Genomic DNA, 15,659 nt, shown 5'->3' with positions numbered 1-15,659 from the left:
ACTGAGGTCTGGACAGGAAACATGTTTGCAACAGTTCACAAACTGTTAGCAAACAATGTTTTCCTAGAGTGGACGGGTCTTTAGACGGGTTGAGTTATGGATTATTAACTCGGCATATGATATATATTTCTTTGTTGTTTTATGTCCTGTTATTAATTTTTCTTTTTCTTCCTTTTCCAATAATTGGATTAGGTTGGTTCCTCCTATTCTGCCCGAAAGGGAAATTTTATTGAGATTCCCTGTCAATGTGGAATCGGGCTAGATAAATTGTATTAAGGTAATGTTTATTAATATGGAATTTTGATAATAAAATTAATATTAATGATGCTTAGCTGTATACATCTTACCCCACAATCTCCCTATCACAATTGATTTTTACTGTATGACACTTACCTGGCAGGTATATTATATAGCTATATTCTCTGTTCCACCTGGCAGAAATTTTCAAAAACTCGCGGCAATCGCTAGTAACCTATTAGTAGTTCAGGCAACACCACCCACCGTCCCTTACCGTGGCGCTAGCGCTAGGCCAACCGTTCCCAATTGGGCCAGATTTTCTCTGCCAGCCGAAACCGGCAACATTGTTGGTGGTTCCCTGCTAGAATTTGTTTTCATTCTCGTTGCTGACTGATCTTGGATTTTGGTATTGTACTTGGAAACGTTAGCTTGGCATTCGCTTTGGATTGTTCTTTAAGATGTCTGACTCTGGAAGTATGTTTAGAGTGTGTGTAAAAGAGGGGTGTAAGGTAAGACTGCCGAAAGCTTCGGTCGACCCTCATACCGTTTGTAAGAAATGTAGGGAGACTGTGTGTACTTGGGAGAATAGATGCATTGAATGTGAGAATTTATCAGAGAAGGAATGGAAGGTCTTTATGAAATACGTTGAGAGACTGGAGAAAGATCGTGTAAGGAGATCTGTTTCTCGTAGTGAGAAAAGTCAAATTCTTCGAGTAAAAGGAGGTGATTGTATTTCCTCTCCAGCTCCTTCTAATGTAGAATTGGTAGTTCCTTCTCCCCAGGTATCTCCTGCGCCCGCTGCTGTATCGGAGGAGACGAACGATACAAATATTGTGAAAGTGTTCGCTGCCCTTGCGTCCATGGGCGACCAGATACAGCGACTTACAGACAAAGTTAGTGCTTTCGATGTCAGTGAAAGTGTAGTGGAGGGGGCGTCTGATCGTCTCTCTCGTGCTCCTAGACCTAGACCTCTGTCAAGCTCCCAGACCCAAGGGAGAAGGCATGTCGACAGTCGAAGGGAGGCGAGAGAGGTTTTGACACGGTCAGGCGTCCCTTCGAACAGTCCTGTTGCAAGTTCCCAGGCTGTTGCAGTTCGCCGCAGAAAAAGGCGTAACTGGGAAGTGTGCGTCCTCGGAAGGTTCGACTTCCGAGCGAGAACGTCGGTATGCAGTGGTGTCTCGCCCACTCAAGAGGACGTTCAGGACATCAACTGCTCTCGAGAGACAGGTGCAAGATAGTGAGGCTTGGAGTAGTCCTGAGGTGTTGTCATCCTCGGAAGACGGGGGAGCAGTACCGATCAAGAGGAAAAGGATTTTTCGTACTAGAGAGGACGCAAATCGCACTGGCGATATACGTCCGTCTCGGCATGGTATTGCCTTGGGAGAATCGCCTCCATCTTCTTATGGATCCTCCCCTCGTATTTCTCTCCGTCGGGTAGAGTACAAGATCGCTCTCCTTTAGGTCGCAGTCCAGCTCGTAAATCCTCATCCTTCGTCGTCTACCATTCAGGAGGATGGTACGAAGCATTTCTTACGGGAAATGCAGTCCAAGTTGGCAGTGTTGGTGAGTCTTGGGATGCTCCTGAACAAGCATCTTCGAGGCGTAAGGACGATTTCCTTCCCATTAAGTCTTTGAGAAGGGAAGACAAGGACGCGTTCGCCGAGGACGCAGGGCGCACTGGCGCTAGGAGGAAAATAGTGTCGGAAGAAGCAGGACGCAAACGTCAGGACGCTGGAACCAATGGTGGACGCAGGACGCAGGCGGCAGGAAGCAGGCGTGTCTACGATGGACGCAGGACGCAGGACGCAGGCGGCAGGACGCAGACGCATCGGTAGCCGCAGGACGCAGGCGGCAAGACATCGAGAGGCGGCAGGACGCCGATGCCTCGCTAGCCGCAGGACGCAGGCGGCAGGACGCTAGTCCGTCAACGAAGCGTCAATACGACGACGACTTGCAAGATATTTCTTCAGCAGAAGAAGAGTTGGAAGTAATTGAAGAGAAGAATACAGAACCTTCTTCAGATTATAAGGTTCTGACTTCACGTCTTATTGCTGTTTTTGAGGGGGAATTTAAACCGACAGCTCCGTTATCCCCCTTATCACAGTTTTCAAGACTAGGACTCCAAAGAAGTCCTCCTTCCTGAAAATGACGATGTCAATTTCGGCAAAGAGGGGGGCCCTTCAACGGGTGAATGACTGGATGAAGGACAAGAAAGAAGCGGGAAAATACTCTTTTGTTTTTCCTCCAGCTAAGTTAGCTTCTAAAATCTGGAGTATGGTACGCTACTGGAGAAAGTCTAGGCCTGGGAGTACCTGCCTCCTCCCAGGGGGACTTCTCAGTATAGTGGACAGCTCACGCAGGACAGGCGTTACAGTCGGCCAAGGTCTGGTGGACGTCCTCGGAATTTGACCATCTATTTAAAGGGATTTTTAGGACTTTCGAAGTCTTTAATTTCTTGGATTGGTCTTTGGGAGCGCTAGCGAATTCCATAGGAGAAGAGGATTCGCAGGACTTAGAAACAGCTAAGAGCATTATGTCCTGCATGGATAAGGCTCTTAGAGACGGAACGAATGAGCTGGCTTCGTTATTCACGGCAGGAGTGCTTAAGAAGAGATCGCTCTTGTGTTCGTTCGCATCAAAAGGAGTTTCTAACTCTCAGAAATCGGAGTTACTGTTCTCTCCCTTTCGAAACAGCTGTTTCCTTCAGAGGTGATTAGGGATATAGCTCTATCCCTTTCGCAGAAAGCTACTCAAGATCTTCTTTCTTCTTCGGTTAAGAAGTTCTTACCAACCAAGTTGGTGAAGAAGACGCCAAAGGAGACTAGACCGTCGCAACAGCAGCCCTTTCGAGGAAGACATTCGCTCGACACCGCCTTTAGGGGTAAGAGAGTACCAGCGAAAAGAGGAGCCAAGAAACCCCTCTAAAGAATGAGAATTCGGTCCTCAGACGACAGTGGGAGCCAGACTTCAAGGTTTTTGGGAAGTCTGGCAACAAATGAAGGCAGATCCCTGGGCTGTCAACGTAGCTCGGGAAGGATACAAGATTCCTTTCGTGAAAAGACCCCCTCTCATCGCAACATCTCCGAGAGCCCTCGGGGCAAATTACAACGATTTAGAGAAGAAAGCGGCTCTGTGGGAGCAAGTAGCTTCCATGCTAGAGAACAAAGGAAGCAATAGAACCTGTTCTGGATCACGAATCTCCGGGATTTTACAACCGTCTGTTCCTGGTTGCAAAGTCCTCGGGAGGTTGGAGTCCAGTGCTGGACGTAAGTCAACTGAATATTTTCGTAGAAAAGACCAAGTTCACTATGGAGACGAACGATTCAGTACTGCAGCGGTACGTCCAGGGGACTGGATGGCGACTCTGGACTTACAAGACGCATACTTTCATATTCCGATTCATCCAGGAAGCAGGAAGTATCTAAGGTTTGTGATTCAGGACAGGGTCTTTCAGTTCAAGGCCCTATGCTTCGGCCTTTGCACAGCCCCTCAAGTATTCACGAGGATGATGTCCAATGTGGCGAGATGGCTACATTAGAGGATCAGAGTATCTTTGTATCTGGACGACTGGTTGATAAGATCCCAGTCGAGAATTCAATGTCTGGAGGACGTAAGTCAAACATTGGACTTAGCAAGACCTAGTCTGGTAGTGAATATGGGAAAGTCCCATTTGGAGCCCCAACAACAGATAGTTTATTTGGGGGATTCAGATATCGGCAGTGACTTTTCGGGCTTTTCCGTCCCCCGAAAGGCAAGCCCAATGCAGTCAGAAGGTGGCAGGATTTTCTAAAGAAAGACCGATGCTCTGCAAGAGAGTGGATGAGTCTACTGGGCACACTCTCTTCACTAGAGAGGTTCATTTCTTTAGGAAGACTGCACATGAGACCTCTTCAGTTTTTCCTGAAGGATTCATGGCCAAGAAAATCGCAACCGGATTCCTTCCAGTTTCTAATTCCGACCGAAGTAAAGGAGGAATTAAAGTGGTGGCTAACTCAGGCAGGTTTAGCAAGAGGGATGTCGCTTCAGCAGAAGAACCCAGACCTCGTCTTGTTTTCCGACGCGTCGGACGCGGTTGGGGAGCGACATTAGGCCCTCAAGAGGGTGTCTGGACTTTGGAACAAGGACGAAACAAAGTGGCACATAAACAGGAAGGAACTGTTGGCAATTTTCTTGGCTTTGAAGCACTTCAGAGAGTTGATTCGAAACAAGACAGTGCAGGTCAACTCGGACAACACCACGGCTCTGGCATATATTCGGAAGCAAGGGGGGGAACTCATTCTTTTCCCCTTTACAATCTGGCAAAAGAAATTCTGCTTTGGGCAGAAGAGAAAAGGTCGTGATACTCACCAGGTTTATACAAGGAGAAAAGAACGTGGGTGCGGACTCTTGAGCAGGAGAGAGCAAAACTTCTCTCGACGGAGTGGACGTTGCACATGGAGGTTTGCCAGAGCCTGTGGAAGTTTGTGGGGGCCGTCCGGTAGTGGATCTGTTTGCGACAGCCAGAACAAAGAGATTACCAACATATGCTCTCCGATTCCAGACCAGGAAGCAGTGGCGGTAGATGCATTCCTGATGGATTGGTCAAACTTAGATCTGTACGCTTTTCTCCGTTCAAGGTGCTGGGGAAAGTGATGAAGAAGTTCAGGGAGAGCAAAGGAACGAGGATGACCTTAATAGCCCCGTTGGCCGGCCCAAAGTTGGTTCACAGAGGTACTGGAAATGGACGGTAGATACGCCAAGGACGCTTCCTCTAAGAGTAGATTTACTCAAACAACCCCACTTCGACAGGTTTTCACAAGAATACCCTCGCTCTGGGTCTGACTGCGTTCAGACTACGAACGTCTGGTCAGAGCGAGGGGATATTCTAGAGAGGTGGCCAGTGCAGTGGCTAGAGCCAGAAGAACCTCCACAATCACGGTGTATCAGTCGAAGTGGGACAATTTCCGGAAGTGGTGTAAAAACAGGAAAGTGTCTTCATCCAGTACCTCTGTGACCCAAATCGCAGATTTCCTTCTTTACTTGAGGAAGGATTTACACTTGTCAGTTTCGACAATTAAAGGTTATAAGAGTATGCTAACCTCAGTGTTTAGACACAGGGATCTAGACATCTCGAATAACTTAGATCTGAGAGATCTGATTAGGTCGTTTGGGACGAAGAAACATCAGAAGGCAGGCCACCTGCGTGGAACCTGGATGTGGTCTTGAAGTATTTAACTTCTAGCAAATTCGAACCGTTAGAGGAATCCTCTCTGAGAGATCTTGCTAAGAAGACTATCTTTTTAGTAGCATTAGCAACTGCTAAAAGAGTTAGTGAGCTTCAGGCCATATCGAAGAAGGTGGGATGGAGACACGGCAATGCAGTGTGTGCATTCCAAGAAGGTTTCTTGGCCAAGAATGAGGATCCAGCTAATCCTTGGCCAAGATCCTTTGAAGTTTTGGGTCTAGCTGAATTGGTCGGTAACGAGCAAGAAAGAGTTCTCGCCCAGTGAGAGCGTGAGATGTTATATAGAAAGAACAAGAGTTATCAGAGGGAGGTCTGATGCTCTGGTGTTCAGTTAAAGACCCCACTAGACCCATGACGAAGAACGCTCTAGCCCTCTTCATGAGAGAGTTAATTAAAGAGGCTCATATGTGTGTGAAGAGCAGAGCTTTGGTATTTTAAAGGTGAAGGGCTCATGAAGTCAGCAGGGCAGTGGCGACTTCATTAGCGTTTAAAAAGAATTAGCCCTCAAGGAAATTATTGAATCAACATATTGGAGAACTAATTCAATATTTGCGTCTCATTATCTTAGGGACGTTCAGACAACCTTCGATAATTGTCAGACGCTAGGGTCCATACGTGTCCTCGTACAGTATTGGGCAAAGGAGTTACTACCCCATAACCTTCTTGTAAGCTAGTTGTTTTTATTAGGTGATGGTGTTTGTGTTTTTTTTTTTTTTTTTTTTGGTCGTCTGAGAAAAGGGTGCGGTACTTTTCTCAGTCGTGTTAGTATTATCTGGTGATGGTGTGTGTGTAGTTCAGGTAAATGATTTGTTACTAGCTTGAATGCCGTGGCATAAGAGGGCTGTAAGGATCTGTCAACACATTGGTCACGTCCAGTTGTCAGTTCCAGTCTTAGCTTCTTCAACATACAGGACACTTCCTTGTTGAGAGCTACTAAGGTTTAAGCAGCTTAGAGGCAGGACCTATGAAGTCAGCTACCTTAGCAGGTAAGGAACCTGGAGTTTAATAATATTTTAATAATATTTTTATACTCTAAGAATGTTGCTGTCCTTGACCCACCTCCAAATGTGTCAATCACTATATATATACCTGCCAGGTAAGTGTCATACATTAAAATGAAGTTTTTATGATAAAACAAAGTTTAATGTATACTTACCTGGCAGGTATATATAATTTAATTCCCACCCCCCACCCCCCCGCCTCCCCTCAGGGGACAGGGTCAGAGAAAATTCTGGCCCAATTGGAACGGTTCCTGCGCCTAGCGCCACGGTAACGGGTGGTGGTTGCCTGAACACTAATAGGTTTACTAGCGATTGCCGCGAGTTTTGAAAATTTCTGCCAGGTGGAACAGAGAAGGATAGCTATATATACCTGCCAGGTAAGTATACATTAAACTTTGTTTATCATAAACTTCATTTTTTCAAGGGAAGGTTTGTGACTGTTAATGGCAGTGTTACCAACTGGCAGACAGAATAGGAGGTAACTGTTCCCAATGGGGGTAAATTTTGGTTTTGCAGTTTTGAGGATTTAGGGCCAAGATAAATTATACAGGTAAGTAGTATTGTTAATATTAATTTTATTATAAAAATTCCATATACAGGCCAGTCCCCGAGTTACGACGGGGTTCCGTTCTTGGAGACACGTCGTAAGCTGAAAATCATCGTAAGCCGGAACATCGTCAAAAATCCTAAGAAAACCTTACTTTTTGACATGAACTTCCCTGCCAGATATATACTAGCTTAGGTCTCTGACGTCACGACAGAAAACTTCAAAACTCGCGGCACACGCTACCGGTAGTCAGGTGATCTACCTTACCCGCCGCTGGGAGGCGGGTGTAAGAACCAGTCCCCCTTTCTTGTCAGATTATTTTCTGTCGCCGGCTGGGACAACACCTGTTGTTCAGTCCTTACGATAGTTAAAATTCGTTCTCGTTGCCGACGATTTGGATTTGGTGAAGTACCCTTTGTTTGTTGGCTTGGCATACGCTTTTTGGACTGTGTTTTGGAGTTTTCTTTTGGATTTCTCTTACATATCTATAATCATGGATGATTTTGAAGTTAAGAAACCTAGTTTGTTTAGGGTTTGTTCAGAGAAGGAATGTAAAGTTAGGCTTCCTAAAGCTGCATTAGATCCTCACTCGGTATGTGAGTCGTGTAGAGGGAATGAATGCTCTTTTATTAACCCTTGCAAGAGTGAGAATTTGGATGAGGATGGTTGGAAGGCTCTCTTCTTATGTGAGAAAGTTAGAGAAGGATAGGGTGCGCAAGGCTTCTTCAAAGAGTTCTAGTAGATCGAGGGTGAGTGAAGTGACGCTGAGAATCCTGTAGTAGAAGTAGTTCCTTCTCCAGTTTCAGCCCCTGCGCCCAGCTTTGAACCCGAAGATTCGTTTTCGGAAGTTGCTTCTGGGAGAGCCTCGATCAGGAGTAAGGAGAGCCTCGCTCGCTCTCGACAAGGTAAGAGTGATGATAGTGCAAGTGATCAGTGCAGTGCCCCTAGTGCAGTGGAGGGTGCGTCTGACCGGCTCACTAACGCTTCCAGGCCTAGACCTCTTCCAGACTCCCAGACCCAGTGGAGGAGGAAAGTCGAAAGCCGCAGGAAGGTTAGGGAGAAAACCCCCACCGGTCAGGCGTCCCCTCGGCAGTTACTGTTGCTCGTTCCCAGGCTGCCTTGGATCGAACCAAGAAGGAGTTATTGCGCCAGTGCTTCTCGTCATCTTCGTCGCCTTCTCCTCAGCGTAGATGGAGCGCATCGGAGTCGTCTCGCCCTCTCAAGAGGCCCTGGAAGGATCCTTGCGCCCTTCCTTGCCAGCCCCGAATCCTTCGCGGAAGAGCCAGAAGTGGAACGCAAGAGAACAAGATTTCGTCCGGTTACGCTTCTCCTGTTCGCTCTCGGACTTCGTCCCCTGTAGAGGATTTTAAGAGATCTCCTGCGCGTATCCTGGCGGGTCTGCAGGCGCAGATTGCGGCTTTAGCGGAGTCTATTGCGGGACTTCTCATCGTCGGAAGGACGCCTCACTTCCGGTGAAGAAAGTCTAAAAACGTTCCTTCGGCTAAATCTCCTTTGGCTAGAAGAGCTTTTGAGCCTGTTAGTAGGAGGTCGAAAGTGCAGCTGGAGCTCGGGATCTTTCTCCGAGTAGGCTCTCCTCTCTTCCCAGCAAGAGTTGTGAGCATGTAAGGCGTAAGGAGCCAGACAGGCTCTCTCCTCAGGATTTCCGCTCCTCTATCAGTTGAGGCGCCAAGAGCTTGACAGACGTCAAGAGCCTCGTTTTCGTCAGGAGTGAAGGAAGAGTTCTTCGCCTGGTGGCCACTCTCCTTTTGACGGGAGCGCTCGGAGCCTAGTAGGCATCAAGAGCCTAGTAGGCGCCAAGAGCCTAGTAGGCGCCAAGAGCCTGGTAGGCGGCAACGGAAGTTTTTCTCCTCCGTTAGATCACTCCCGATTGGATAGGCGCTCAGAGCCTTGTAAGCGCCGCGCTTCTGACAGGGATTCATCTGTGGATGTTTCTCTCCCCGTGGCAGGCGTCAAGAGCCTCGGCAGGCGTAGTGAGGATGGCAGGCGCCAAGAGCCTAGCAGGCGCAGAGAGCCTGATAGGCGCTCTCCCTTATCCAGACGCTCTTCTGTGGAGTTAGAATCTCTGTTTTTCCGACAGTCGGGCCTCCACTTGTAGGCGCTCCCCAAGTAGGCGCTCTCCTAGCAGGCGCTCACCAAGTAGGTCTCTCTCCTGGGAGGCGCTCTCAAAGTAGGCGCTCTCCTAGTAGGAGGCGCTCTCCAACTAGGCGCTCTCCTAGTAGGCTCTCTCCTAGTAGGCTCTCTCCTAGTAGGCTCTCTGGGCCTGGCGCTCTCTAAGTAGGCGCTCTCCTGGTAGGCGCTCTCCTGGTAGGCGCTCCCCGTGTAAGCGCTCTCCCCGGTGGTTTTTCTTCCAGTAGGGCGCTCGCCTAGTAGGCGCTCTCCGAACAGGCGCTCTCCAAGGATTAGCTCTCCTCCGGGCAGTAGAGCTTCTAGACGTCATTCTTCGGTAGAATTTGTTGCTGATTCGGAGGAAGATTTGCCCAAGGATGCTTCGGTTTCTTCGTATAAGAGACTTACAGACCTCCTCTTGCAAGATTTTGGGGAGTCTCTTTCGGCCGTTGCTCCTCCGTCTCCTCCTTCCTTATTTTCAACGACCAATACGGCTAAGAAGTCTTCAGTCGTTAAGATAAGCCTACAGTGTCTATGAAGAAGGCTATGAAGAACTTTGACGACTGGTTGCTTTCAAAAGAAGAGAAGGGCAAGACAGTTTTTTCTTTCCCCCGTCCAAGCTGACGGGTAAGATGGGGTTCTGGTACGAGTCGGAGAGCCCTTGGGTCTAACTCTTCCCTCTTCTGCAGACTCGGACTTCTCTTCGTTGGTCGATTCCGCACGTCGCTCGGCGCTGAATTCTGCGAAGACGACGTGGTGGGTATGAGCGAGTTGGATCACTTCTGAAGGGAATGTTCCGAGTCTTAGAAGTTTTTAACTTTCTTGACTGGACCCTGGGAGTGTTGGCTAAGAGGACTCAAGAGCAAGACACTCTTTCGCCTGAAGACCTCCACGCAGTTCTGTCTTGCATGGACAAGGCAGTGAGAGACGGTTCCGGGAAATTGCTTCACTTTTTGGTGCAGGAGTGGTAAAGAAGAGGGCCGTTTTCTGCTCTTTTCTTACCAAGGCGGTTTCTCACGCACAGAGAGCTTCCTTGCTGTATTCACAGCTTTCCCCGCAACTCTTCCCCAAGAAGACTATTAACGATATCTCCAGCTCGTTATCAGCAAAAGCGACGCAGGATATGCTAGCTCGCTCGGCTAGAATTCCGAAACCTTCGTTTCAGCAGAAAGAAGACGAAGAAAGAGGCTCAAAGTAGGCAAGAACCCTTTCGAGGAGGACCTTCGTCTCGCTCTTCTTTTCCTCCAGAGGTTCGAGACCACCTAGAAGAGGAAGGACCTTCTCCCGGTCTTATTAGGGCCAAGAAATAGTTCGGGGGCCTCCAGACAACTGTGGGTGCCAGACTTCTGAACTTTGCAGATGTCTGGGCACGAAAGGGGGCGGACAACTGGTCCCTCGCGATCATCAAGAGGGGATACCTCATTCCCTTTATTTCGAGACCACCCTTGACCACCACTCCAAGGGCACTGGTGGCCAAATACAAAGACCCACTAATGGAATCAAGCCCTCGCTCTAGCGGTAGAGCTGATGTTAGAGAAAGAGGCAATAGAGATGGTTCGGACCCTCTTTCAGCGGGGTTCTACAACCGTCTGTTCCTAGTTCCCAAGAACTCAGGAGGATGGAGACCGGTTCTGGACGTAAGCGCCCTGAATGTCTTTGTGAAGAAGAGGAAGTTCGCTATGGAGACGACGTCATCAGTCTTAGCAGCTCTTCGTCCCGGGGACTGGATGGTGTCGCTGGACCTTCAGGACGCTTACTTCCATGTGCCGATCCATCCTTCTTCTCGCAAATATCTCAGATTCATGTGGGGAGGGAACGTTTTTCAGTTCAGGGCCCTATGCTTCGGCCTTTCCACGGCCCCCCAAGTATTCACAGGACTGATGAAGAACGTTGCCCAGTGGCTTCATCTCGAGGGAGTGAGGATTTCCCTCTACTTGGACGATTGGCTTATCAGGGCCAAATCCAAGGAGAAATGTCTGGAGGACTTACGAGTGACGTTGGATCTAGCAGCTTCTCTGGGTTTGCTAGTGAATTTCGAGAAGTCACAGCTAATCCCCAGTCAAGAGCGTATCTATCTGGGGATTCTGATGGCTTCTCAGGTTTTTTCGGGCGTATCCGTCCCCAGAGAGGATAACCCGAGGTTTGGAGAAGGTAGCAATCTTTCTAGAGAAAGATGTATGCACAACGAGGGAGTGGATGCGTCCTGTTGGGGACACTCTCCTCGCTGGAGCAATTCGTTTCTCTAGGAAGGTTGCACCTCAGACCCCCCTACAGTTCTTCCTGACGAGGAACTGGGATCGAAGTCTCAAGGTCTGGACTTTGCGTTCAAGATTTCGCAAGAGATAAAGGAGGATCTACGTTGGTGACTAGACCCTCTATTGTTCAAGGAAGGCCTTTCCTTGCAGGTTCGGAACCCCAACCTAGTGTTGTATGCAGACGCTTCGGACAAAGGTTGGGGAGCTACTCTCGGGTCGAGAGAAGTGTCAGGCACCTGGATGGGGGGATCAGTGTCCTGGCACATCAACAAGAAGGAGCTAACAGCGATTTGGTTAGCTCTCAAGACCTTCGAACCCCTCGTAAAAGGGAAATATGGTTCAGATCAACTCCAACAACACTACAGCCCTGGCTTACATTCGGAAACAGGGGGGACTCACTCTTTCTCCCTGTACGAGACAGCGAGATCGCTCCTCTTGTGGTCAGAGGAAAGGAACATAAGGCTTCTCACCAGGTTCGTACAGGGAGAAAGAAATGTCAGAGCGGATCTGCTAAGCAGAAGGAATCAAGTCCTTCCCTCAGAGTGGACTCTGCACGCGGACGTATGCCAGGAGCTGTGGAGGACGTGGGGCAGGCCCCATCTCGATCTATTTGCGACCTCCAGGAATGCGCGGATAGATCTATACTGCTCCCCTATTGCAGACCCAAGAGCAGTGGCAATAGATGCATTCCTGATGGATTGGAGGAATCTGGATCGTTACGCGTTCCCGCCTTTCAAGATTATAGGGGAAATGTTAAGGAAATTCGCAGCGTCAGAGGGAACAAGGATGACGTTGATAGCTCCGTTCTGGCCCGCCCACGACTGGTTCACAGAGGTACTGGAATGGCTGGTGGATGTCCCAAGATCCCTACCTCTAAGAGTCGATCTGCTCAAACAGCCCCACTTCGACAGGTTTCACAAAAACCTCCCCGCTCTCAGTCTGACTGGATCAGACTATCAAGAGTCTCGTCAGAGCTAAGGGCTTTTCGGCAAAGTCTGCAAGAGGGCTATTGCCAATGCACGTAGACCTTCCTCATCTAGAGTCTACCAGTCGAAGTGGGATGTTTTTCGACGCTGGTGCAGGACTCATAAAGTTTCCTCCTCCAGTACCTCTGTGACTCAGATTGCAGATTTCCTTATCTTCCTGAGGGAAAAATGCGGGTTGGTTGTCTCCACCATCAAGGGATACAGGAGCATGCTTTCCTCAGTTTTTCGTCATAGAGGATTAAACATATCTGAGGACAAGGACCTCCATGATTTAATCAGATCGTTTGAAACGGTTAACCCCTTCTTTACCGGGTGGGTGAGCAGAATGTAAACATTGCGTTTGCTGCCGAACTGAATCTCTCGTAGTGACTCAAGTTTGGAGGGGTGCCGATCGTAAAAATATTTGCCAAAAATACACTAATCAAGACAGGCTAATGAAATTATCAGGTATTATTAGCACTATAATAACGCATATTCTCTGTTAAGTTTTATCATCTACAGGGAAAATAAATGATTTTATGAAAAAAAATGTGAAACTCAGTGTCCCTTGTACAAGGGACACTGGTGGTCGAGGTGAGAAAACTACGGTCTTGAATAGAAATTCGGTCTTACAGAATGTTGGTATATCGCACCTGGAACATCACATAAAGTATTATCAAAATAGAACCGTAAATAAGCGTAATAACAAAAAAAAGAGCAAAAACTAAAGCGAAAGCCCCGCCAATAAATATGGAAATCGCAATTTTTATAGTATATCTTTCAAAAATTGGTCAATGTCATTTTCTACATTTTCTAAGATTAGTTTCATCACAGAAAACAACTTTAGGGGCATCAGGGGTATCTAAACTAATTTTTCAAGTTTCTTGTCCTCAGAAAAAATCGCTTTTTCTCTGGTTTGGTTTTTTTTATATATATAAAGTTACTATAAGGCTTTATTTCTACCTTTTATTTATCCCTGGTGGTTCATATCTTTTATTTGTAAAATGTAATGTGAATAAATAAATAAATACAGTAAATGATGATACAACTGGTTTTTTACTTGGGTAGAAGTTATTACATGTTTACGCTTGTCTGGTTTTGTGATTTTTTGTTGAGACGCAGTTCATCTGTCACCTACACACTACTATAAGCAATAATAAAATATTTTTTTGGGTTCATCATACGTCTGGCATCCGTTGTCATACTGTTTATTTTGCTCCAAACTCTTCAAACCGAAATTACAGAATGATTGGAAGTCCCTACTGAAAAGAGGAGTTTTGGTGGTACTACGCATAACCACCATTTATGCACCCGGTGCGGTGTAGTAGACTTGATGGTGGTACCCACCTACCTCCAAACAAACTTTCGGTAATGAAGAGGTTAAAAGAACCTACCTCCTTAGTGCCTAGCTAGAATCTTGATGTCGTGCTGCTCTTCCTGAGGTCCTCAAGGTTCGAACCTCCCCATGCTGCTTCGTTCAGAGACCTTTCGATGAGACTCTTTTTCTCTGTGCGTTAGCGTCAGCGAAGAGGGTCAGCGAGCTGCAGGCTCTAGAAGGTGGAGGTAGGTTTCCAAGGAGGCTCCGCGGTTTTGCTCTTTTCTTCCGGCTTTCTAGCCAAGAATGAAACCCTTCTTCGCCGTGGCCCAGGAGCTTCGAAATCAAAAGCTTATCCTCCTTAGTTGGGACAGAAGAGGAGAGATCTCTTTGCCCGGTGGAGAAGACCTGAAATATTATCTTCAGAGGAAGAAAAGACTTGCCGCTAATGAGAGCAATCTCTGGTGCTCTGTAAGGGACCCCAGTAGGCCCTTATCTAAAAATGCACTCTCATTCTTTATCAGGAATATTATTAGAGAAGCACACACTTCTTGCAATCAGCAACAGTTTAACCTTCTGAAAGTCAAGGCGCACGAAGTACGGGCCATCGCGACGTCTTTGGCTTTCAAGAAGAATTTGTTTTTCATTACAAAACCTTATGAAGGCCACTTTTTGGAGGTGTGTGAATCAGTCTTCTCTAATCACTACCTAAGGGACGTATCGATTACGTATGATAAGTGTTTTGGGCTAGGCCCTTACGTATCGGCGGATTCATGCTGGGGCAGGGAGCTGAAACACATCCTTTTTAATCCTTTTTCCCTGTTAGTTTTAAGTTTGAGTTTTTTTGGTTGTACGAAGGAGGTTGCAGGAGGCAGCTCCTTCTTTCGTATACTAATGTTAGTATTTGGTTAGGTGGGGAATCGGTTGTGCTTGGCATGGCTCCTTTGCCAATTGCGGTAGTGATAGGCTCCTGGACACGGTAAAGCGGGTTGATCACCCCCATTGAACCAGATCCTGCTTGGATTCTGCCAAGTAAGTGGACTCAGTTCCCATTGGTAGACCCAAAGAGTTCTTCAGCCATAGGTCACGCCCTCGCTGAGACTCTTTAGGCAACGCAGACTAATAGACAGTAACTATCAAGTCTTCTGCCTAAATCAGGTAAGAACCAGAGGTTTATATTATGTATTCCTTTAACATGTGTTGGTCCCCACTTTCTAAGTAAGTATGTGTCTCTTTCCCTCCACCAAGGGTGTCAATCAGCTAAGTATATATCTGGCAGGGAAGTTCATGTACAAAATGATATTGTTAGTATACAATAAAGTTTTGTACATACTTACCTGGCAGATATATACGATTGATGGCCCGCCCAGCCTCCCCTCAGGAGACAGGTGGCGGAAGAAAATAACCTGACAAGAAAGGGGGGACTGGTTCTTACACCCGCCTCCCAGCGGCGGGTTAAGTTAAGTATATCTTAGTTTTACCAGACCACTGAGCTGATTAACAGCTCTCCTAGGGCTGGCCCGAAGGATTAGATATTTTTACGTGGCTGGAGGAACCAATTGGTTACCTAGCAACGGGACCTACAGCTTATTGTGGGATCCGAACCACACTATATCGAGAAATGAACTTCTATCACCAGAAATAAATTTCTCTGATTCCGCGTTGACCGAGCCGGGAATCGAACCTGGGACCACCGGATTGGCAGGCCCAGCTCGAAAACCACTCGTCCAGCGTGGAACTCCCAGCGGCGGGTAAGGTAGATCACCTGACCTACCGGTAGCGGGGTTTTCCGCGAGTTTTTGAATTTTCTGTCTGACGTCAGAGACCTAAGCTAAGTATATATCTGCCAGGTAAGTATGTACAAAACTTTATTGTATACTAACAATATCATTTTAATGCTTGGGTGCATTGAAAACTATGTAAACTGCATTCTTATTGCATTTTTCATCAAAAAAACCTTCAAACATTGATTATTTTGCATTTTTGGT

This window comes from Macrobrachium nipponense, chromosome 14, assembly GCF_015104395.2.
Source record: "Macrobrachium nipponense isolate FS-2020 chromosome 14, ASM1510439v2, whole genome shotgun sequence".
In the NCBI taxonomy this organism is placed as follows: domain Eukaryota; kingdom Metazoa; phylum Arthropoda; class Malacostraca; order Decapoda; family Palaemonidae; genus Macrobrachium; species Macrobrachium nipponense.
Note: the sequence above shows the minus strand (reverse complement) of the source record.